The sequence below is a fragment of the Geotrypetes seraphini genome, chromosome 16 (assembly GCF_902459505.1).
Source record: "Geotrypetes seraphini chromosome 16, aGeoSer1.1, whole genome shotgun sequence".
NCBI classification, from domain to species: domain Eukaryota; kingdom Metazoa; phylum Chordata; class Amphibia; order Gymnophiona; family Dermophiidae; genus Geotrypetes; species Geotrypetes seraphini.
Window position 1 is genome coordinate 15,230,491 of NC_047099.1, and position 25,552 is coordinate 15,256,042.

Consider the following 25,552-nt stretch of genomic DNA (forward strand, 5'->3'; position numbering starts at 1 on the left):
AGATGTTGATAATGTCTGTGTACAAGTTAAGAGCAGCAAAAACATATTCCTCCGGACTCAGGGACTCAGCTGCTTGTTCCCCAGAATCATCTGTGTGTCAACGGCCAAAAAGCAGGTGAAGAGCAGAGCTCCCAGTGATGCATACACTATATGCAAGATTCTAATCCATTATTCTAAATTTTAAATTGTATGTCTAAATATATGTTTATATTTTTATCAATTTTGTACCTCGCTTAGTAAAACTAAATAAGTGATTCATCAAACTCAAAATAAACTTGAAACTTGAACCATGTCTCTGTGATTGCCACTATATCCAATTCCTCTTCTTCCATCACAGCTTCTAGATCCAGAATCTTGTTTCCCATACTTCGAACATTAGAATATACTGCTTTCCAGACATTGCCCCCTTTTCCTATCCGTGTAGAGGTATTAAGTGATTTACTTACCTGAGGGCTTATACTCACCCTGCCCCATCACTTCTAGTTTACAGCCCTCTTTAGTAGATTAGCCAGCCTGCTGGCAAAGTCACTTCTTCCCTTCTTTTATAGATGCACACCATCCCTGCTCAGCAGCCTTTGGAAGATCATCCCATGATCTAGGAAGCCAAAACGCTCTCGACGACACCATTCACGTAGCCAAGCATTAATTTCCAGGATGCGCATTTCTCTGCCCTGGCCTTTACCCTCAACAGGGAGGATGGACGAGAATACTACTGACTGCTTCACCTTCTCTCCCAGAGCCACAAAGTCACTTTTGACACGTTCGCAGGGGTACCTGGCAGTATCGTTAGTCCCAATGTGGATGAGCAGCATCAGACAGTAGTCATCAGGATTGATGAATCTTGGCAAGCTCTCTGTAACATCTTGGATATGGCTCCAGGAAGACAGCATACCTCTTATAACATCATGGCTTGTCTGCAGATGGACGTTTCTGTACCCTTCAGAAGGGATTCGCCAACTACCACTACCTTACATTTCCTAGTGGTTACGGATCCAGTACTTTCTGGGATTTCAAGCTCTGGTCATTCCTCTCCTTGAGCTGCTCTCACCTCCTCCACTTCTAGGACACCATACTGGTTCTTCAGTTCAAGGGTGGGGGTAGTCACAGTACCAATTTTTCAGTGTTCCATAATCTGAGTCTAGCTGTCTTTCCTCAGCACAGTCTCTTCTTCCCCACTACTGGAAATCTGTGACATCTCATGAACCATTTCATCAATGTTACATCTCATTCTCACGGATGCTTCTCAATCTTTCCACCTTCTCTCTCAGTTCTTTTACTTCCTTCATAAGATATTCAAGCTGAAGACAGCCTGTACATGGAACTACTCCCTCTGCCTGGGTAGCATCTTCTGTCTGCACAGAGACAGAAGTTGTAACCTGAGCAGCAGCTTTGGTGATATGATGTTTCCCAGCCATACTGTGGTGCAGAAGAAATTACACCTAGGTTTGAGGGGAGATCCTGGAAACTATAGACCAGTAAGTCTGACATCAGTACCGGGAAAGATGGTAGAGGTGTTGATAAAGGACCGCATCATTGATCACCTTGATGGACACGTTCTGATGAGGACCAGCCAGCATGGCTTCAGCAAAGGAAGATCTTGCTTGACAAACTTGCTGCACTTCTTTGAGAGGTTAAACAGGCAGATAAACAAGGGTGACCCAGTCGACATTGTATATCTGGATTTTCAGAAGGTGTTCGACAAGGTTCCACATGAATGACTACTTCAGAAAATTGCGAGCCATGGAATCGAGGGTGAAATACTCATGTGGATTAAAAACTGGCTGGCAGATAGGAAACAGAGAGTGGGAGTAAATGGACAATACTCAGACTGGAAGAGCGTCACGGGTGCTTGGACCCATGCTCTTTAACATATTTATAAATGATCTGGAAATTGGTACGAGTGAGGTGATTAAATTTGCAGCCGATACGAAGTTATTCAGAGTAGTAAAGACACAGGGGGATTGCGATAATCTGCAACGTGACATAACCACACGCAAGAAATGGGCAGCGACATGGAAAATGAGGTTCAACATGGATAAGTGTAAGGTTATGTATGTCGGTAACAAAAATCTCATACACGAATACAGAATGTCTGGGGCGGTACTTGGAGAGACCCCCCAGGAAAGAGACATGGGAGTACTGGTTGACAAGTCGATGAAGCCATCCACGCAATGCGTGGTGGCAGTGAAAAGGGCGACAAAATGCTAGGAATGATTAAGAAAGGGATCATGAACAGATCAGAGAAGGTTATCATGGTACGCCATCACTTGGAGTACTGTGTCCAGCACTGGTCACCATACATCAGGGGTGTTAAAGTCCCTCCTCGAGGGCCGCAATCCAGTCGGGTTTTCAGGATTTTCCCAATGAACATGCATGAGATCTATTTGCATGCACTGCTTTCAGTACATATTGTAGCCGAGCCGGTACCTGGGAAACAAGGAGGTCCGGCCCGCGCTCACAGTTACGCTGCTCCGACGTGCCTTCCTAACGGAGGAAGGTCCTGCTGGAAACTATGCTCTGACTTATCAGTAAAGCCAAAAAGACAAAAAAAAGTCAATTACTCATTAGTCCTGGGTAATCCACTTTATTCGGTGGAAAGAGTGATAAGCTTTGTTCAATAGTTTGTTCCACAATACACAGTCATAAAGCAAACACTTTAAATCAGGAACTCCAGAAAAAACGGTCCCCAAAAGTAAAAGGGACCAACTCAGACCTTTAGTCAGGTAAGTAATCAAAAATCAATTCTCAAAGGAAAAACAAAAGCGCATGAACAGTTCTTTTCACTGACACACCAAGTTCAATTTCACAGCACTGCTGAATCCGTTCAGGTGCACAAGCCTTCTGCTGTTCTGGCTTCTTCCCCAGCCAGCTCCACAAGAGTTGGAAAGGGGGGAGGGAAGCAAGTGAATTCACCAATTAAATAATCTGAATAACAGACATGCCACTAATGGCCCCACTAACCCAACCAGTTGTTTAGTGAATTCTTCCCCACTTTACTTCCCTCAGGTTCTTACACCTACCCTGTCACCTCCGGTCAGCATAAAACCCCAACTGACCAATTAAACTTGCAACAAACAAAAAACGTTTTTTGTTTTTTTTCCTCTGCTTAATTCAAGCAGGGCAGACACTGCCAGCACAAGTCCTTCAAAGGGGATTTCCTTAACAAACATCCTTTCCTCCAAAGCAGTACAAACCCCCTCCCAGCAGGGAACTAAGCTTCACATTCTCCAGCCCTGCCACTTAGCTGATTTCCATAAGGACTTCTTCAGGCAGACTGGAACTTTCACTGAACTCCATAGGTTCTACCCCGGGTAGCTGGTTGTCCAAAGGGTCTGTGTCAGGCTCCTGCATTTCCCAGTCCCCAGCCTCTGGGTTGCCTTCAGGGGGGGAGATCCTTCCCTGAGCTCGTTCAGGACAGACTGCCTTTCTCCCTCTCAAAGCAGCCTCCAAAGTACTCAAGGGAAACTGCCCTGCCCTTTGAGGGGGAGGAGCTTTCTGCTTACTTTTCCTAGCTGACTTTGGGAGCCTAATCATTCCCTTCAGCTGATATCCACCAGAGGGAGAGAGGTTCCTCAGAGGCTGTTGTGAGCTATTCTGAAGCTCCTCCTCTCCTCCCTGGAGATCAATCACCTCAGTATCCAAGGGAAAACTAGGTTTTTCCTTAGGCTTGTTCACAATCCTATCCCCGTGGTTTGCCCTCTGTATCCAAAGGCCAGGTTTCACTAAGACCTGCCCTGGTAAAAGCTGCGTTTTAGGGATAGGATTGTGACAATATTCATTGGGAAAATCCTGAAAACCCGACTGGATTGCAGCTCTCGAGGAGGGACTTTGACACCTGTGCCATACATGAAGAAGGACACGGTACTACTCGAAAGGGTCCAGAGAAGAGTGACTAAAATGGTTAAGGGGCTAGAGGACATGTCTAATAGTGAGAGATTAGAGATACTGGGCCTTTTCTCCCTTGAAAAGAGGAGACTGAGAGAGGACATGATCGAAACATTCAAGATAATGAAGGGAACAGACTTAGTAGATAAAGACAGGTTGTTCACCCTCTCCAAGACAGAGAAAACAAGAGGGCACTCTCTAAAGTTAAAAGGAGATAGATTCCGTATAAATGTAAGGAAGTTATTCTTCATCCAGAGAATGGTGGAAAACTGGAATGCTCTTCCGGAGTCTGATGTAGCAGAAAACACCCTCCAGGGATTCAAGACAAAGTTAGACAAGTTCCTGCTGAGGCTAGACTCATTTAGAACACTGGTCTTTGACCTAGGGGCCACCGAGTAAGTGGACTGCTGGGCATGAATGACCACAGGTTTGACCCAGCAGCGGCAATTCTTATGTTCTTAAAAAAAAAAGAATAGGGCAGAAAAATCCTACCAAATTAATGCCCTGTTCCAGAGGCAGACAGTAGTTCACATAAGTAAAGAAATGAGCTAGTGGTGGGCCTGCCAGAAACTATCTTTAATGCTGATCCTCTACAACCTCTCTCTTAGAACCAGGCTTACTGAGGGTTAGGCACTAGGCCAGCATTCCTCCCCTTAAGGGTCACCTGTGGAGTCTGATCTCTTAAGAAAGTCCTCAGAGTCCAGGTAAATAGCAGCCACCCTGGATAATTTAAGGCACAGGTGTCAAACTCAAGGCCCATGGGCCAAATCCAGCCCGCCTGGTCATTTTATGCAGCCCGCGGTCAGATGGCCCACTGTTATCTCCTCCTCCTCACAGGCATAGTGTGCACGGAGCCGTGTGTCCCATATCTCATCCAGAAGCATTCCCTCTGACATTACAACATCAGAGAAAAGGTTTCCAGTTAAGGTGCAGGATGCACGAGGAGCATGTGGCTCCGTGCATACTACGGCTGTGAGAAGGAAGAAGCCTGCCACAAGATGACACCAGGGGGCATCGGACAGTGGGCCACATAAAATGTCCAGGTTGGAGCCTGCCAGAAAATTAGACACCTGCTGGAGGGAGGCACAGCATGGAGGGAGGGAGACAACAAAGGTAGGGGGAATGATTTAATTTTCAAGTTAGTGTTTGAATTGTGTCAATTTTGAGCATTTTAATCTGCTCTCTATCTTTTGCATTGCTCAGGAAGAAATACATTTGTTTCTTTTTCTCTGGGGGTTATACTGCATGAAGAATCTTGAATCTTAGGGTGTTTTTAAAAGAAAAATATATTAGTACTTTTAGTTTTTGGTCCCGTATTTACATAGGGGTTATCTGTGTTCTGGTAGGAATGAATGTTGAGAAGCATACAGTGTGTTTTGTGAAGTTTAATTTTGTGGTTAACCATTACCATTATGTGTTAATAAGATTATATTGTGTGTGCATATATGAAAAATGAATGGAAAAAATGGTGTTATAATTAGTATTATTATGGACATAAGAACATAAGAAACGCCTTCACCGGATCAGACCGAGGTCCATCTAGTCCGGCGATCCGCACACGCGGAGGCCCATTTAGGTGCTCCTTTTTGGAGACCCGGTTTTCCCGTATCCCTCAATATGTTCTGCAAGAAGGTGTGCATCCAACATGCGTTGGAGGTGGAGGTGGAGATTGGGTGGGGTCTGGCCCACGACTTAGCCTGTGTTTTGGATTTTGGCCCCTTAATGTGATTGAGTTTGGTACCCTTGATTTAAGGTGTCTTAGTCACACCTACAAAAGTATCTAGGCATGTCTATGGCCGCCTGAGACCACTTCCGGTGTAATCCATGCTTACACAAGCCTTAGGTATCCATAGGCATGCCTAGATGCATCTATATGCAAGAGTCAGTCACCTACATTGTAGGCAGCATTCACCACATCAATTTAAAAACAAAAAAATGTGTGTCCCAAGTGGTCTGTTCATGCACCCTGGAGTTAATTTTCCAAGGGAGACCACCCTTTTCCTTTGAAAATCACACACACACGCATGTTTTTCTGCCCTTGTGTTTCTGTAGACAGTGGATTAGTGGTAAAACAGTGTGTGTACCTTAGAAATTGCAAATGTATTCATCAGTTTACTCTATCAACCCTCCCACACCGCCATCACTCTCCTTTTGATCTCTGGATCTCTGCATTAAACTGCCCACTGCTCTATTGCCTCAGTCTGGCTCATGAGCTCAATAAGCAGTTAAGGGAAAGAAGCAGAAAGGGGTCAATTAAGCAGTTTAAAGTGTGCCAGTTTTCTTCTTTAAGCAGCAATTAAGGTTTTGGCTTTGATTCCTCAGGGATTCCTGTGCAGTACAGCATTGGAAGCTTTTATTGCAAGCTGTAGTTAGCAGAAAAGAGGATTAATTAGCTCTGTGTTGTAATAGCAGTTCATTTATTATTTAGCCAGTCCCTGGTGAGTTTTCCTGTCAGCCTTCATTTTCCAGCACAGCCAGCTCATAGCCGGCTTCAGTGGACAAACTGGAAAAATCAATCTGACCTCTTTGGTCCTCCATCCCCAAATACATTTCACTAAATTCCATCCTGTAATACCCCAAATTGTTCTAACACAGTTTTAGATACAAAGTATGATATGTTTGTATTCAGTTTATGAACCTGAGGAGAAATGCAGACCCAGTCATCTACATGGATCCTGCTGTCAGTCTGATAATTTGATCTATTTTGCTTTACAGGCAGTTGGCCAATGCACTCACCCTCCCTCAGAGTCTGCCAGCACCACATAATACAAAATATTAATTTGTTTTTACTGTGATGTCCTCCCTGGGCCCATAACCGCAACAGGAGTGCTGTTTGTTTGTTTTTCTGGCATGGGTGAATGTACAGCAAGAAGAATATTAAGTCCAAGATTTTTTTTTTAAATCTTGCTCCTTGAAGAGAAATGTCACTGTGTAGACTTCTCACTTGAGAAATGCAACTTCTCCAAAAGGTGCAGTTGATAATTGTTTTTTTTCCAGCAGGCCGCTGAGGGCTTTGCTCCCTTGCCAGACTCCTATAATTATACCTCTGGCATGGTGATTGATCTGGGGCCTATTAAAAGTTTTTCATGAGAGAACTTGCATTTACTAGCTGAAGTTAACCCTTTCTGGTAAACTGTGTATGGGACCTATTAAAAGTTTTTCATGAGAGAACTTGTACTTGCTACCTGAAGTTAACCTTTTCTGTAAACTGTGTGTGGGTATATTTTTAATAATTTAAAGAGGGTAGTTTTTTTTTTTTTAAATAATTGCAATAAAAGATGAAGTGAGATAGAAACTAAGGCATGCTACCATTTACCCAGGATGTGCAAAGAGCTGTAGCCAGGGGTAATGCAATTCTATAAAGGATCACTATATTTGGGGGGGGGGGGGAAATTCATCAATGGGTGCTCCTGCATTAGTGCACACTAAGGCCCTGATTCTCCAAAAGTGCGTCCCGATTTTAGGCAGCTGTAGACTTCCTACAGCTGTCTAATCAGCCAATCGGGATGGTTTTTTTAAAAAAAATGCTCCCCAGGCAGGCCTGAAGGCGCCTCCGGGAGCCTAGGGAGACCCACAAGATGCCTAAGCTTGCCTACAGGCCTTAGGCGAACTTAGGCGGCCCTACGCATCTCCCTAGTAGAGGAAGAGATGCTTAAAATGTAGGCCAGCAAAATGCTGGTCTACATTGTAAGTAGACGCGGCCGCTATACTGATCGCGGCAAGGGATCTCCCTGCTGCAATAAAGTATAGCGGCCGCAGCTGCCTGTCCCATCACCGACAGGAGGATGCCTAACTCCTCCTATCGGAACCCCGAACCCCGGAACCCCCTTCCCCCCAAACTCATAATCGCCGACAGGAGGATGCCCAACTCCTCCTGTCGGAACCCCGGAACCCCCTCCCCCCCCCAAACTCATAATCGCCGACAGGAGGATGCCCAACTCCTCCTGTCGGAACCCCGGACCCCCCTCCCCCCAAACTCGTAATCGCCGACAGGAGGATGCCCAACTCCTCCTGTCGGAACCCCGGAACCCCCTCCCCCCCAAACTCGTAATCGCCGACAGGAGGATGCCCAACTCCTCCTGTCAGAACCCCGGAACGCCCTCCCCCCCAAACTCGTAATCGCCGACAGGAGGATGCCCAACTCCTCCTGACGGAAAGCCCAACGACCCCCCGCCCCAACTAATCTCCCTCCCCCAACTAACCTTTCAATGTTGGTCAGCTGGACGGGTCTTGCTGCCGTCCAGCCGACGGGTCTGCCTCGTGGAAATGAGACGGCACACCCCTTCCCGGCCCATCCCCGCTAAATCTAAGGCCTAATTGGCCCAGGCTGTCAGCGATTACGAGTTTGGGGGGGAGGGGGTTCCGGGGTTCCGACAGGAGGAGTTGGGCATCCTCCTGTCGGCGATTATGAGTTTGGGGGGGGGAGGGGGTTCCGGGGTTCCGACAGGAGGTGTTGGGCATCCTCCTGTCGGCGATTACGAGTTTGGGGGGGAGGGGGTTCCGGGGTTCCGACAGGAGGAGTTGGGCATCCTCCTGTCGGCGATTACGAGTTTGGGGGGGGAGGGGGGTCCGGGGTTCCGACAGGAGGAGTTGGGCATCCTCCTGTCGGTGATGGGACAGGCGGCCGCAACAACCGCGGCCGCTATACATATTGCAGCAGGGAGATCCCTTGCTGCCATAAGTATAGCGGCCGCGTCTAATTTAACCCGATTCTCTAAAGACGCTGGTTACAGAATCGGCGTTTAGTATAGGACGCCTCTCCCGGGCGGCCTGCCTGGGGAGCATTTTTTTTTTAAAAACGTGCATCCCGATTGGCTGATTAGACAGCTGTAGGACGTCTACAGCTGCCTAAAATCGGGACGCACTTTTGGAGAATCAGGGCCTAAATGCTAGATGCCTATTATATTCCTATGGGCATCTTTAACATTTAGCATGTGTTAATCAGCCCGCTTTAACATGGTGGCAACTGTTGATGAATCTCCTCCTTAGGCACCTAATCTTTATAAAATGTAGGAGACTAGTTTCCTTTATAGAATTCTAGCACAAGCATAGGAGTTTAGGCAGGAGCACTTATACCAGCCTTAAAGCTGAGGTAAATGCTCTTTGCCTAGATCAGGGGTGTCAAAGTTCCTCCTTGAGGGCCACAATCCAGTCAGGTTTTCAGGATTTCCCCAACGAATATGCATGAGATATATTAGCATACAATGAGAACAGTACATGCAAATAGATCTCATGCATATTCATTGGGGAAATCCTGAAAACCTGACTGGATTGCGGCCCTCGAGGAGAGACTTTGACACCCCTGGCCTAGATGCAAGAGATATTTACACTGCTCAATATTCAGCAGCCAGCATTTTTTAAAATGTTGTGCATTGCCAGATAAAGTAGCCTGACTGGACTGAAGCTAGACATAAGAACAAGAACTGCTGCTGCTGGGTCAGACCAGTAGTCCATCTTGCCCAGCAGTCCGCTCACACAGCAGCCCTCAGGTCAAAGACCAGCGCCCTAACTGAGACCAGCCCTACCTGAGTATGTTCCAATTCAGCAGGAACTTGTCTAACTTTGTCTAGCTCAAGACAGACACCAGAAGTGCGTTCCAGCTCTCTACCACTCTCTAGGTGAAGAAGAACTTCCTTATATTCCAAGTTTCTAAGTTTATTATAAGATTTGATTAATCGCCTATTCCAAATTCTAAGCGATGTACAGCTAAAAATTACAAAGTCAAGGGAAACATACATGACTAACAAAATTATTACTAAACATATTATAATATCATTAAATACATAACATAATATAACATGACTAAACATGACTAACAAGACTATTTTTACATACAAGATCAAACAATGGGAAAGTTACAGGAAGAAATACAATTGAATATAAAAGAAACAATTAAGGTTAATAACACATTGGGAAAAGGGGAAAAAATTTATTGTAATTTAAGGAGAGATTAAAAACATAATTCAGTTAATCACTAAAAGCGTCTTTAAAAAGAAAGCCCTTAAGTTTGCTCTTAAATTTGTCTAGAACTCTTTCCTCTCTTAAGTAAATTGGCAGGGCATTCCAAGCTTAGGGAGCCATAACCGTGAAGATAGAATGACGTCGTGTACTAATAACTTTTAAAGAAGGAACGACCAATAGATATTGTTCTGTTGACCGTAGTACTCTCGAAGTAGTATAAGGAATTAAAACTTTATGAATAAATGCTGGGGTTTTGAATAGTATGGATTTGAAAGTGAGCAAACATAATTTATACATTATTCGATAAGCAACTGATAACCAATGTGCTTTCTCAAGAAGAGGAGTAACATGATCAAATTTCTTAGCTTTCTCAATAAGCTTGATTGAGGCATTTTGAATAATTTGTAAACGTTTGATTTCTTTTTGAGCTAGTCCTTTAAATAAGGCATTACAGTAGTCAATCTTGGAAATGACCAAAGAGTGAACCAGTATATTTAAGGATTTTGGGCATAAAAATTTTGCCATTGAGCAAATTTGACGGAGCCTGTAAAAAGTAGATTTTACGACATAACTAACATGATCATGGTAGGTTAGTTTTTCATCAAAAATAATTCAGAGAATCCTGATCTTATGAATCAATTTCAAAGAAATGCCTTTAATGGTGATTGGGAAAGAAAGAGTAAAACTGTCTTTCCAAGGAAAGAGCATAACGTTTGTTTTATCAATGTTTAGCGCCAATCTATTTAATTCAAGCCAGTGATGAATCTGTTCAAGTTTTGCCTTAATAGTGGATACTTCAAGGGAACTGTTGGGATCCAGGGAATGTAGAAGCTGTATGTCATCTGCATAAGCGAATACGGTAAAACCAATAGATTGACAGAGGGTCATGAGGGGTGCAGGAAAAATATTAAATAGAAGAGGAGAGAGAATCGATCTCTGTGGAATTCCATATGGAACTGAGAAACTTTCATATGGAATCTATCACCTTTCAATTTTAGAGAGTGCCCTCTCATTCTCCCTATCTTGGAGAGGGTGAACAACCTGTCCCTATCCATTAAGTCTATTCCCTTCAGTATCTTGAATGTTTCGATCATGTCCCCTCTCAATCTCCTCTGTTCGAGGGAGAAAAGGTCCAGTTACGGCAACTCCTGCCCCTTAACCATCTTAGTCGCCTTTCTCTGGACCCTTTCAAGTAGCATCGTGTCATTCATGTACTCCAGTCTGTAAAAGTTTGGGGGCGATCTGAAGAGATTTTAGGTTTGAAATTAAAGTGTTCTCAGATCCACTTTCTTAGTAATGCAATCTTGTTTCTTAGACCAGAAACACAGTCTGTAACAGTTTGAAGCCTATCAGAAGAGATTTTAGGTTTGAAAGTGAAATATTCTCAGAACCATTTTGTAAGTAATGCAGTCTTATTTCTTAGACTAGAAACACAGTCTATAACAGTTTGAAGCCTAGAAGAAGAGATTTTAGGTTTGAAAGTAGTGTTCTCAGATCCACTTTCTATGTAAATGCAAGCTTGTTTCTTAGAGCAGAAACACAGTCTGTAAAAGTTTGGGGGCGATCTGAAGAGATTTTAGGTTTGAAATTAAAGTTTTCTCAGATCCACTTTCTAAGTAATGCAATCTTATTTCCTAGAGCAGAAACACAGTTTGTAAAAGCTTGAGGGGTGATCTGAAGAGATTTTAGGTTTGAAATCAAAGTGTTCTCAGATCCACTTTCTTAGTAATGCAATCTTGTTTCTTAGACCAGAAACACAGTCTGTAACAGTTTGAAGCCTATCAGAAGAGATTTTAGGTTTGAAAGTAGTATATTCTCAGAACCACTTTGTAAGTAATGCAATCTTGTAAAAGTTTTGGGGTGATCTGAAGAGATTTTAGGTTTGAAATTAAAGTGTTCTCAGATCCACTTTCTAAGTAATGCAATCTTGTTTCTTAGAGCAGAAACACAGTCTGTAACAGTATCAAGCCTATCAGAAAAGATTTTAGGTTTGAAAGTAAAGTGTTCTCAGATCCACTTTCTAATGCAATCTTGTTTCTTAAAGCAGAACACAGTCTGTTGCTCCTTTTGGGTCTTTTAAGATTGGGGTGACAATGATTTCGGAGAGGTCTTATGGGAAAAGGCCATCTGTGAGCATGGCTTGTATCCATTGCATGAGAAGAGTGCAAAGTTTTAGGTTGGACGTTTTTAATAGGTATGGAGGGCATTGGTTGAGATCCCAACCTGCGTGGCTGTATTTTATATATAGTTTGTTAAGGTCGGACCATTGTATGTGGAGAAGGTTTAAAACTAAAATGTGCTCAGAATCCCTTTCTATATAATTCCATCATGTATGCTAGAGCAATAACACAGTGTGGTTGAGTTTCATGCTGATCTGAAGAGATTTGAGATTTGAAACTAAAATGTGCTCAGAATCTTTTTCTATGTAATTCCATTATCTTTGCTTGAGCAATAACACAGTGTGGCTGTGTTTCAGGCTGATCAGAAGAGATTTTAGGTTTGAAATTAAAATGTGCTCAGAATCCCTTTCTATGTAATTCCATCATGTTTGCTAGAGCAATAACACAGTGTGGCTATGTTTCAGGCCAATCAGAAAAGATTTTAGGTTTGAAACTAAAATGTATGCAGAACGTCACAGGTCGTGTCGAGGTGGAAAACGACATATTCTTTCCTAAGGGACCTTCAGTCACAAGGGGGCACCCACTCAAACTCAGAGGAGGGAGATTTGGTGGTGACACCAGGAAGTATTTCTTTACAGAAAGGGTGGTGGATCATTGGAACAAACTACCGGTGCAGGTGATCAAGGCCACTAGCGTGCTCGACTTTAAGACTAAATGGGACATCCACGTGGGATCTCTACGTGGGTCGAGCAGCACTCTGACTTAATGGGGTGGGACAGTGGAGTGGGCAGACTTGATGGGCTATAGCCCTTTTCTGCCGTCATCTTTCTATGTTTCTATGTTCTATGTTTCTAACCACTTTGTATGTAATTCTGTCTTGTTTCCTAGAGCAGAAACACAGTCTGTATAAGTTTCAAGCAGATCAGAAGAGATTTTAGTTTTGAAAGCAAAATGTTCTCAGAATCATAGGAATTTCTTTGAGCACTGGCGCTAATACCATCACAGTCAGTGATAAAAAGGCCTAGACAGCTTCATAAAAGGGAAGGGGGTAAGTTAGGCACCTACCAGATCTAGGCACTTACATTATTTTTTTTTTTTAATTGGCTTTAATTGATGTGATAATTCATAGCACCATTAAAACTATTAAAAATGATTTTTTTTAAAAATGTGGCTCAGGTAGGTACTGTTTATACATCAATACCATGATACCTATCGGCACCTAATAATACCTATTTGAAAAATAGGTGTGGTTAGACACCATTAAAATTAGGTATTGTTAGTCACCCCTAGATATCTCTATCAAGCACCAGTAAAGTAGGCCAGAAAAACCGTGGCATACATTAGTTAAGCCTATGTTATATGCACTTAGCGCTGCTTAACTCAGTTTAGGCACTGCTAGGCATGATTCTACAAGCAATGCCTAAACTTGATTGACATATGGAAGGCACCATTTTTCTAGGCTCCCACCCATTTAGACACCATTTATAGAATCAATCTCAGTGTGTGGATATTACAGTGTTAATGGCTAATATAGGGTTAACAAGGGAACACATACAATCTTCTAAATAGGAGTTGGTAAGTGCTCCCATGTTGATTTTTTTGCCAGTACTATGTGCTAATGGAAAAATTAGTGTAATCCTGGCAAAAATAAACATGGAAAAAAAAAACCTTTATTTAATTGCCATAGTAAAAATGGGCTTGTGCACAGGAAAGTCCCATGTTAGGGCAGGGTAAGGCTATTTCTTACTGCAGCTTAGTAAAAAGGCCCCTGAGAACTTCTAATTGGCATTAAATTTATTTTATTGAAATAAATGTGTGAAACAAACCCAAGACCATTTAGATAATTGGTCAGACAAACCAAAACCTAACCAACATAGTTGCCTTGCACACGTCTTCACATAATTCATACTTCTCACTTGTGGTGTTTATATCTCTCTTCTTAATATTCCACCAGATGATGGTGACAGCAACATTGAAAATAGAGAACAAGACATCAGTCACAGAATTCATTATTTTGGGCTTTTTTGAATATTCTCACCAAGTCATCATTTCCATAGTGACTTTACTGGCTTAATCTCTCTCTTTGGTTTTTAATATTAATGTCTCCACAAACCCACGTATGTCTTCCAAAGCAACTTGTCCTTATTAGATGTCTGTAACACCACAATCACAATCTCAACATCATTGGACAATCTATTCACAGAAAACAGCTTCATTTCCTATTCTCTATGCCTGATACAGCTCTTCTTTTTCATGAATTTTGAATGTACAGAATATTTTCTACTTGCCGCTATGGCTTATGATCGCTATGTGGCAATCTGCCACCCCTTCCACTATGCACTCATGATGAACAAGAAAATATGCAGCTTATTCATTGCTGCTTCATGGATAGCTGCTACTCTGACTATAGTTCATAAAGATGTTTCTATATCTCAGTTATCTTTCTGCAACATCAATGAAATTAACCATTTCTTCTGTGACTTCAATGCACTGATAAAGCTCTCCTGTAGTGATCTGAACAGCCTTGAAATTGTAATACTTATTGAAGGGATCTGTGGGGCAATCTTTCCTTTTATATTAACTCTAGTATCATATATTTGCATCATCAAATGCATCCGATCTACAGATAGCAGAGGCAAAACCTTCTCCACCTGTTCCTCTCACATCATTGTGGTTATTCTATTTTATGTGACTTTGTGCTCTATGTATATGAGACCACCCTTGTACTCACCAGGCCTTGAAAAAATGTTTTCCTTGCTCTACACAGTTTTAATTCCAATGTTAAATCCCATAATCTGCAGTCTAAGAAATTAAGAAGTATAAAGAGCTCTTAGAAAAGTTAGATTTGGAAAATAATAATGAAGAGCCAATCCATTACTGCTTTTTAAAATCCTGTTTGGTCCTGAAAATAAAATACTCTTGTAATATTTATTTATTTAAAAATTTATACCCCATCTACAAAATTAAGGGGTCCTTTTACTATTAGTGTATTATAAATGCTATGATTCCTGTTTTATCCCTTAGCATTTAGCATGTTCTAATCATTAGCATGTACTAATTTAGTTACCGCACCTTAGCATAGGGTAAGTAATTCCAGTCCTCGAGAACCACAAGCTGGTAAGGTTTTCAGGATAGCCAAAATGAATATATGTATGAGATGGATCTGTATGCACTGCCTCCTTGAGATGCAAATCTATTTTGTGCATATTTATTATGGATATCCTGAAAACCTGACCTGCCTGTGGCTCTCGAGGACCGGAATTGCCTATCCCTGCCTTAGCAGAACCAACCTTTAGTGGCATACAGAGTAATTATTTAACTCCCCCCCCCCCCTCCTTTTACAAAATTGTGTTTTCTATGAGTGTTGGAGCTGTTACCACCATGGCTGGTGCTACAAAACCATACCATGGTTTTGTAAAAGGAGGATTAATTAATTACTTAAATTTGAATGCACTTTGAAAATTCAACTACCTGATCAAGCTTCGAGTTCTGAGTTGAGAACCATTATTCTAGATGAATAATTTTGACTAGACTGGGTGTTCAAGTGGCAGATGAAATTTAATGTGGATAAATGCATAGTGATGCATATTGGGAAGAATAACCCAAATCACAGTTACTAGATGCTAGTGTCCACCTTAGGGGTTGACACCCAAGTAAGGGATCTGGATGTCATTGTGGACAATACGATGAAAACTTCTGCCCAATATGCGGCAGCAGCCAAAAAAGCAAACAAGATGCTAGGAATTATTTAAAAAGGGATGGTTAACAAGACTAAAGATATTATAATGTGACCTCACTTGGAGTATTGCATTCAATTCTGGTCTCCTTATCTCAAGAAAGATATAGTGGCACTAGAAAAGGTTCAAAGAAGAGCAACCAAGATGATAAAGGGGATGGAATTCCTCCCGTATGAGGAAAGACTAAACAGTTTAGGGTTCTTCAGCTGGGAAAAGAGAAGGCTGAGGGGAGATATGATTGAAGTCTACAAAATCCTGAGTGGAGTAGACCAAGTGGATCGATTTTTCACTCAGTCAAAATTACAAAGACTAGGGGGACACTTGATGAAACTACAGGGAAATACTTTTAAAACCAAAAAATGAAATATTTTTTTCATTCAGAGAATAGTTAAGATCTGGAATGCATTGCCGGAAGATGTGGTAAGAGTGGATAGCGTAGTTGGTTTTAAGAAAAGTTTGGACAAATTCCTGGGCATGGGGGAAGTCTCTGGATCTGTAACATGGAATATTGCTACTCCTAGGGTTCTGGCCAGGTACTAGTGACCTGGATTGGCCACCATGAGAATGGGCTACTTGTCTTGATGGACCATTGGTCTGACCCAGTAAGGCTTATGTTCTTATGTTCTTAAATTCCAAATATTTGATACATCTCCTTTTATATTCAGGTACTTTTTCTGTTCCTAGTGGTATCACAATCTAAGGCTGAATTCAGTGACAGTATATTGTTGCCCTTTGTCTAAAAAACGTAAGCCCTAATATGGACTTTACTCAGAGAAAAATACTTGGAGGGGCATAATCGAAAGGAACTAAGTCCGTTTTCGTCCAAGTCGCAAGTCGTCCAAAGTAAAAAATAGTTTAGGACACATTTTCGAAAAATACGTCCAAATTTTTTTTGTTTCAAAAATCATCTAACTATACATCCTGCCGATCTGATCAACCAAGCCGCTAAATCGTCCATCCTTATACCACATTTTCGTCCAACTTTTTGTACAAGTCAAAAATGCCTAGAACAAACCCTGTTGGACATGGGAGAGGTCTGCAAAGGGATGGACTGAACACCCATGTCATCATCTCACTACAGCTTCCTTAAAGGTCACAGTGAGTCCCCCAAACCACCTCCAGAATCCCCTAGACCCACTTAACTACCATCCTAATAGCCCTTATGGCTGCAGGAGCCTTCCAAAGTATTTAGATCAATGCTGTCTTGTTAAAATGTTTATTTTATTTTTATTTTTCCTCTAACTCTACTTTTCACTTCTCTATTACCCTCCAGGTACTTTAGTTAGATTGTGAGCCTCCGGGACAGTAAGGGAATTTTTCAAGTACCTTTCTTATTTCTAATCTTAATGTATATTTTCTGTAAACCGCTTAGAACCTAACGGATGTAGCGGTATATAAGAAATAAATTACATTACATTACATTACATTATATGCCAGTACAAAAGGGTTTTGGGGGTGTATAGGGGAGTGCACATGTTTCAGTATCATTGCAGTGGTTACAGGGGCTAATGGGCATGGGTCCTCCTCTCCATGGGTCCCTAACCCATCCCCAAGATGACTTAAGCTGCCTCTGTGTAGGACAATTAGGCTTTCCTATGTCAGGCTGCCAGGTGATGATGTTCTGGAGGCACAATTTTCAAGTTGTGATTAATATTTTTATAGGGGTGGGGGTGGGGAGGTCAGTGATCACTGGGGTAGTGTGTGGGGGTCTGATTATGTGTTTGCAGTGCTTATTTGATTACTTTAGGTGGTCTAAGTCACAACGTCCAAGTTCCGTCGATCCTGGGCTGTATAACTTTCAGTTATACATGCTGTACGACTAAGTCTAAGCCAGCCCCCTCCCGCCCTCGACACTCCTCTTGAACCACCCCCGTTTAGTGGTGGTCATTCAGCGGCACTATGGAGGCCTAGGTTGTTTAGAAATACGTCCAAACCTCGTTTTTATTATCGGCACTTGGACGTATTTTGACAATGTTCGTCCAAGTGCCGACTTAGGCCGGTTTTTAGACATTTTTCTCTTTCAATTATGAGCCCCTTACTGTATAATGGGTTAATTCCTAGTGTTGGTCATAAAGGTCCTAATTCTCTAAATTGTACCCTAAGTAAGGTGGCATTAACAGTATAGTAGTAAGGGGCAGGGGGCGATCTGCCCCAGGCACAGTCTTGGTAGGGGTGCCGGCAACTGTCCTCCTCTCCACGCCTCGCTCCTTTCTGAACCTCCCTGTCACGCACATGCCCCTTCTCTTGTACCTCTTTAATGTTCCCTGTGCGAGCAGCATTACAAACTTGCTGCCTCCATTGGTGTCGCCTCTCTCTGACGTCACTTCTGGGCTCCGCACCTAGGAAGTGACATGAGAGGGATAGCCAACACAATTCCTTCATTGTTATGTTTTTAAAATTTTTGTTTAAATTTTCTTTTAATAATATATTATTATTGTAAACAGCTTAGACTAACTGTGGTTGTATTTGCGGTATCTAATATAATAAAATGCTAGCCGCGCATGCGCACTCCCATCTGCATGCGGTGGTTTTCTGTGAGCTGTAGGGCACCGCAGATAGGAATGTGCATGCGCGTGAAGTTCTCTCTCTCCCTCCCTCCTGAGGTGGATGTCAGCCGCGGCGGCCCGGGTCGGATGTCAGCAGCGGTGGCTGTCAGCGGCTGCCGGCGGCTGCAGGCCACGGCGGCCAAACCCGGACAGCATTTTTAAATAAGTTTTTAACCACCACCACCACCGCCGCCGAAGCCACAATACCTTTTAAAACCTTTCCCACCAGCTTTGTGCATGGAGTTAAGGAGGAAGGTATGTGGGGGGAGGAAAATACTGCGCAGGGAAGTGAGGTGGGAGCGAAATGCTGCAGCACATGGAAATGGAGGGGCAGAAAAGGGGTTGATGGACAGGGGAAGAGGTGCTGATGGACAGGGGGAGGTAAAACAAAGAGAGAAGGGCTTCTGCTGGATAAGGTGAGCAGTGATGGGGTGGTGGAGGACACAGGAGAGGTAAAAGTAAGGGAGAATGGACAGGGGGAGCAGGCAAGGGGTGGTAGTGGACTGCCAAGGAAAAAAAAAGACAGACAGAAATACAGAAAGCGGCTAAGGAGAGAGAAAAAAAATAAAGACAGACACACACACATATATTGTAGCACCCGTTAATGTAACGGGCTATAAGACTAGTATCAAATAAATTGAAACTTTAAACTTTTGTGAGGTTGCTTGCGTCTGGAAAATGATAAAGGTACAGGGGAAGGAAGGAGGCATGTGCATGGCAGGGGGGAGGAGTTCAGGAAGGAGCAGGGGTGGGCAATGAAGAGGGTTGGGTGTCACTCTCCCTCACTATACCACTGGGCAGTAAATACCCTTCTGCTGCCTAACTTAATTGTTATAATTGGTGATAAATGGTGCAGTAACTGACCGCATTGTTTAAAACCAATTAAAAACTAATTTAAAAAAGTATGCACCTTCAAGTGCCTACAAACAATGGCAACCAACTCCCATCCATTGAGGAGGCATGGTTTACATCAGCAGTGGACATAGGTGCTGGTAGGCATCTCTATGGATGTATTTCTTGTCGAAAGTAGGCATTGGAAATGTAGGCCTGCAAAACCCTGGCCTACATTTCAGGCACCTACTTTCAACGCAGCCACGATTCTGCAAATGGCACCATAGCCTGAATGAGATGCAAATGATGCCGCTATTATAGGTAGACACCGATAACGGTGCCATTTGCAAAATCCGGCCCAAAGTGGCTCATGGGCAGGAAATGTGTGTATTTCTGTCCCAACTTACAGATGAATTGGGAGCAGATATGGAATCAAGTCTTTCTGGAGACAGGCTTCCTGTCCGTCTTTGTGGGTCTGGAGAAAACCCCTGTTTATGGTGGATAGAAAAAGTTTCAAAACTGCCTTCAGTGTGTCCTGCTCTGCTTCCTACGTTTGAATCAGCTGTAATTAATTTATTCACCTGCAACCTTTTCTCTAGCTGAGATGACTGCAGGACACCCCCTGCTGGGTTGATTCTTTGTTTCTCCTCGGCTCTGGGATAGATAGTGTTTTGTGTGCCCTCCCTGCCGGAATTCCTGGCTGTGACATCACCTGCCTTTTCTCCCTTCTTTCTTTTTGTCCTAAACTAGGGCTTTTAGCAGGGGGTACAGACTTTATTTTAGGGATTGCAGGTTTGAGGGCTGTATTTTTGACTGGACTAGCAGTCTTTTTAGCCAAGACAGGAACTTCCCTGTCACAATATTAACCAGCATTCAGTTCCTTGCATAAGGTCATGTATCTCAGCCCTGACTGTAGTGAGATATTACAAAAAGGAATTTTGGAGAGAAACTAAAATTAACTTGTCTTGCACGAGGCACTTCACTCTTGCTCAGAATTCAAAGCAAAGCTACTCTGAAGAAACCGAGCTACTTCTCTGTGGAAGTAAATTTCAGGTACTGTAGATCAAGAACATTCACAGAATAAGGCATACAGGAGTGTTATAACTCAGCAGCTGACATTTTATATCTTTTCTGAGGCACCCAGAGAGATATGGTAGTAGTAAATATTTTTTGCATAAGGCTCTCTGATTCCTATAGCAACCATTGGTAAACAGCACAACTCAATGGTGTGCTCTTATTGTGATTTATCAAGCATTCAAAAACACCCAGCAAAGTAAGCTTCTTAGCAAAGAAAAAATAATGCCAAACTCAAAATCACAGAACAAACATAGAACATACTTTGGCTAGAGAAAAAACCCACTAGCTGTTTCACAGCTACTCATGGCTTTAGCTAATCTTCATTTGCTCTGCTTGGCTTTCTGAGACAGGGCAGGCTTCCTGGATTTCCATTCCCTCCACAGTCTCTGGAACCTGGAAGTTAAAAGTGGGGAAACTTTCTTCCACTTCTTCCATGGGCCAGTCTGAGACTCCAGAATATCCCTGATCTGGGCAAGGCTCCTGCCTTTCCTCAGCCTGCTTGATTACATCTGCCACGTCACTCTCCACTTCCCTTACTTCTTCCTTCAGCCTGCCTTTAACCAGGCCAAAGCTACTCCCCTTCAGCCTGTAGAGGGGGATGGGCTTTGGTTTTACAGCAAGCTGTCTCAGCTCAAGCTCCTCCTGTCTGTTCTGCCTTATTCTTACAGGCACAGCCACCTTTGCTTTTGCTGCCTTAGCTGATGTACTGATAGGGTGCAAATGCTGTGTTTCTGCTTGCTCATAATCAACCTGATCATGTTCACTTTTCTAAAAGCATGGGCAAGGAAGGTCAGTCTTAAGCTGCTCACTAGAGCTGATCTGGTCAGCTCTTCTGCACCTGATCTTATTGCCTGCTCTAGGAGGAAAACCAATTGGGGGGGGGGGGCTAGGTTTGTCACATTCCCCTATCCTTAAAGGCTGATCCTCACTTGTACCTTGGGGACTCACTGTGTTCTTTGGAATATGTGCCAAATAAAATTAATTCAGTGATGTTTCTGATTTTTATTTCTTTAATCAGGAGCACCTGGGCTAGGGCTTGGATCACAGAAGTCGTCAGGCCATTGTAAATCCTGGACCTTGCTTGTCTCATAGTCCCCTAAGCCCCCCCCCCATACTTTTCAACCCCTCCAAATTGAATACTCTCTGGACTAAGGCCGCTATGGCCTCTGATATTTCTTCCATACCACCCTCCTTTGCTTGTCACAGTTGGGTCTGTAGATCCTTCAACATGTCTTCCACTCTACTTAACTGGGATTTATATTGTCCTAACTGGGTTTCAAAGGTCTGACTTTGCTTTACCCATTTACTTGTTTCTCCCTCCTTATCTTTCTATTTCCCTGCTAAGGCTTCCATAACCTTTTTTAACTCCTTCTGATGTTTCTGATTTCCTGTGACCTGCTCTTCCACCTCAGAAAGTTGCTTGGTCAAGTCTGCTTGAGCCTTATTTAAGGTCTCTATATGTTGCTGATTTTGCTCCAGAACCTTCTGCTTTATATCTTTAGTAAGAGCCTCTTTATCTTTTGTCAGAGCTCTTATTTCTTCCGGTAACTTCTCTACCTCTTTCCTCTATTCAGCCCTCTCACTGAGTTCCAACTTGGGTGGGCCTACTGGAATAGGGAGGGTTGCCTGAATAAGTGTTTCAGAACCTTGTTTTTGGTCATTTTCTGTCACTTCACCCCTAACCTGCGGAGGCATACTATCCTGGCTACTGGAATATGTGTTTCCTGAAGACCCAAAGCTTTCCTGCCTCTCTTAGTATCTTTCTAATCTCGCTGCCCATATACATTCACTTACCATCTGGGCTAAGCAATCCCCAGTCTGTACTAGGTATGGTACAGTCCCATGATTTACTAATAGGACTGCCACATTTTCTCAAAAATCAGGGTCAATAACTCCTGATGCTACATCCACTGCCTCCCTCCATTCTAAACCCGAGCGGGACACAATCCTTAAATATGACCCTGGAGGAGGAGAAACCTTCAAATCAGTGTTAACCAGAGCTCTTCCATTTGCGGAATCTGTTGTTCTTGGGTAGCATAAAGGTCATACCCTGCAGCTCCCCTTATGCTCGTGTAGGGGCCCTTGCTTTTTCCAATAAGGGTATCCATCTAATTGTAGGACCTGCCAGTCCCTTGCTCTTCTGGCCCCCCCATGCCTGAACCATATTCCCAACATCAGTCTATCCTTAGTCTGGGTTGTTTCCCTCTCCTAAATTCAGTAGGGATCCTGTGATCACCTTTAACCTTAGTCCTGAGCCAATCCTGATCTAAGATCAGGAATGAGGTATATTTGAGGCAATGGCTACCTTCAGCTCAATCGCTTCTCCAACTCTCAAGCTCACCAGATGATGGGAATACTCTCTCATATCGCCATGCACACACCAGACATTCACTTTATCCAGTCCTTTATCACTGGACTTGGCACCCCTGACTTGCTGCCATAATTTCTGTGCCATAACACTTTGTTCCACCCCCGTATCGATCAGGGCAGACACTGTCCTACCATCCACCCTTACTTTTTGAAAATATTCTTCACCCCACAAGATATAGTAAAATCCCTTCTTTCTCTACAATCCCTCTGACAGTGTGTCCTGAACTTCATCGGGCAGCAGCATTCACAATTCACTGCTGTTGCCGGCTTCAGGCCTTCCTCTCTGTCGGGTCCTGTCTTCATGAAAACAGGAAGTAGGCAGGACCCGGCAGAGAGGAAGGCCTGAAGCCGGCAACAGCAGCGAATTGTAAAAGCTGCTGCTGCCCGAAGAAGGTAATGGCGCCAGGCCTTAGAGCACTGAGGCAGATGCTTCTCCCCCTTCCCAGCCGAACCCCCGCTGACCCTCCTATCTCCCCGCCCCCCAAGTGAACCTTTACGACCCTCCCAGCGAGAGCAGCAAACCTCCCTCCAGTAGCGTCGGCTGCTTTGTGGCTTTCTCCTACCGGTGAAGCGTCACTGATGACTTCATCAGTGATGCAGCAGAGGGAGGAGAAAGCCGCAAAGCAGCCGACGCTACTGGAGGGAGATTTGCTGCTCAGCTGGGAGAGTGGGAGTGCGATAGGGACCGGGCTGGCTGTGCACCCCCCCTAAGGCTGCACCTATGGTGGACTGCCCCCCCCTCCCCCCGCTACCCCCTTGGTACGCTACTGAGTAACTGTTAAGATTCGGGGAAAATTAATCAATCTAAGATTATTATTCCTAGAGAAATTTTCAAATGTCTCTATCTTCTTTCTTAAATTAACATTATCCTTAATTAGAGTCTCTTGAAGTAATTTGATCTTACTTAAGTTGACCTTAAGAAGACTTAAGAAGACTTAAGTTGATCTGCCTAAACATTTTAAATAGAGAATTGGCTATCGTATTAGAAACAATGAGCCAGATATTCAAAGTGATTTAAGTTGGCAGGAGTTTAGAATGCTTCCTACTGCCTAAGTGGAGATATATGCCAGCACTTAGCTTGAGAGTGCCTTTGAATATCCCCACAGACCATCAAACTAAAAAGTGGACGACACTGGGGAGGGGCTGAAGGTTATTCAGGTGTCAACAATATTCTGTTCTGGCACCAACATAACTTAATTGTCCTATATTAGGCCATTTACTTTTTGCGGATTGAGGGTCTGAATATCAGAGTGATACCTGCATAACTTTTTTTTTTTAATAAAGAGTCCCCAAGTCCCCTCTCACCTTAAAATGCCATCTCTTTCCCTCCCCCAACCTGTACCAACAATCATCTTGTATCCCAGTTGGGTCATTAGGGACAGAAACATAGCCCCCTTGTTACTGCCCCTTGCATACCTGTGCAAAATGTCTGCCCTGCCCTCTCACGACAGCTTGTGGTATATTGCAAGAGGTCACAATATGATTCTACAGATATCATGTGATAATTGGTAATGTTAATATACTGTATAATGACTTTAAATTCTCAATATTTCAGTGTTCTCTGCCTTTGCAAGTGCATCTTATAATTTATCACCAATTTTCTTTATAAAAAATGATATGATCGTAATAGGTGATTGATCCAAGCTCAATTGTTAGAGCTAGGGATAACCCTAAGAATGTCTTTGAGGTCATATTTGGATATTTTTCAATACTTTGGCTCCAAATGGTCAAAGGCTGCATTAACAATAATTCTTCTACAAAGCAGTTTGCATTCCTCCAGACTGAATCAATGGGGCCACTAAATAGACAGCTTGTCCAATGTAAAGAAGGGCAAAAGTCCTTCAGCATAGAGCACAGAATATCCACATGATATGACTTATAAATAACTGTATACAGTGGCGTACCAAGTGGGAGGCGGGGGGGGGGAAGGTCTGTCCCGGGTGCAAGCCCTGAGAGGATGCTCCCAGTCCGGTTCACCGCCTGCATCCGGTTCAGCCCCCGACGTCCGGGTCTCACGTCTGGATTCCCCCCCTCCCGGCCTCCCCGCACTATTTACCTGGGGAAGCAGCCTGCAGCAAGATCACGATGCCAGCGATCTTTGCGCTGCTTCGGCTCTGTTTCATCCACCGCGGTCCCGCCCCTCCTCTGATGTCAGAGGAGGGGCAGGACCACGGTGGAGGAAACAGAGTCGAAGCAGAGCAAAGATCGCTTGCATCGCGATCTTGCTGCAGGCTGCTTCCCCAGGTAAATGGTGCGGGGAGGACGGGGGGATGAGCAGTCCTTCGTGGTGGTGGGGGGTGAGTGGTCCTTCGGGGGGCAGCAGGACTTCCGAGTGGGGCGGGCAGGCAGGACTTGGGGGGGGAGACAGGCGTTCAGGGGGACATGCCTTCAAGGGGGGGACAAGCCTTCAAGGGGGACAGGCAGGCAGGCCTTCAAGGGGTGGACAGGCCTTCAAGGGGAACAGGCAAGCAGGCCTTCAAGGGGGGGACAGGCATTCAAGGGGAACAGGCAGGCAGGCCTTCAAGGGGGGGGCAGGCCTTCAAGGGTGGGGGCCCTGGTGTAGAAGTACATGGAGGGAAGGGGGAGGGGTTCAAAGAAACATGCATATGCTGAACTTTGGGTGGGAAGAAATAACGGGTCTGAAAATAGAGGAGAGGGGAAGAGATGATGGACCATGGGTTTTAGGGAGGGAAGGAACAGAAAGGGAGATAAGTTAGACACAAGGGATGGTGTGGAGAGGGGATAGAGATACAGGCTAAGAGGGTAGTTGGGAAAAGAAAGGGAGAGATGGTGGACCCTGGGGTGGTGGGGAAAGAGGGGGAGATGCTGGATGAAAGGGTAGTTAAGAAAAGGTGGATCTGTGGAGGGAGACGAAAAAAAGGAAAGATGCCAGACATCCGGAGGAGGGAAGGGAAACGGAAGGGGAGGACAGAGATGGCAGATGGATGGTTAGCACGGAGAAAGAAGAAAGAAGGAGACCCTGGCAAGCAGAGGTGTTCCTAGTGGTGGTGGCGGCAGCGTGTCA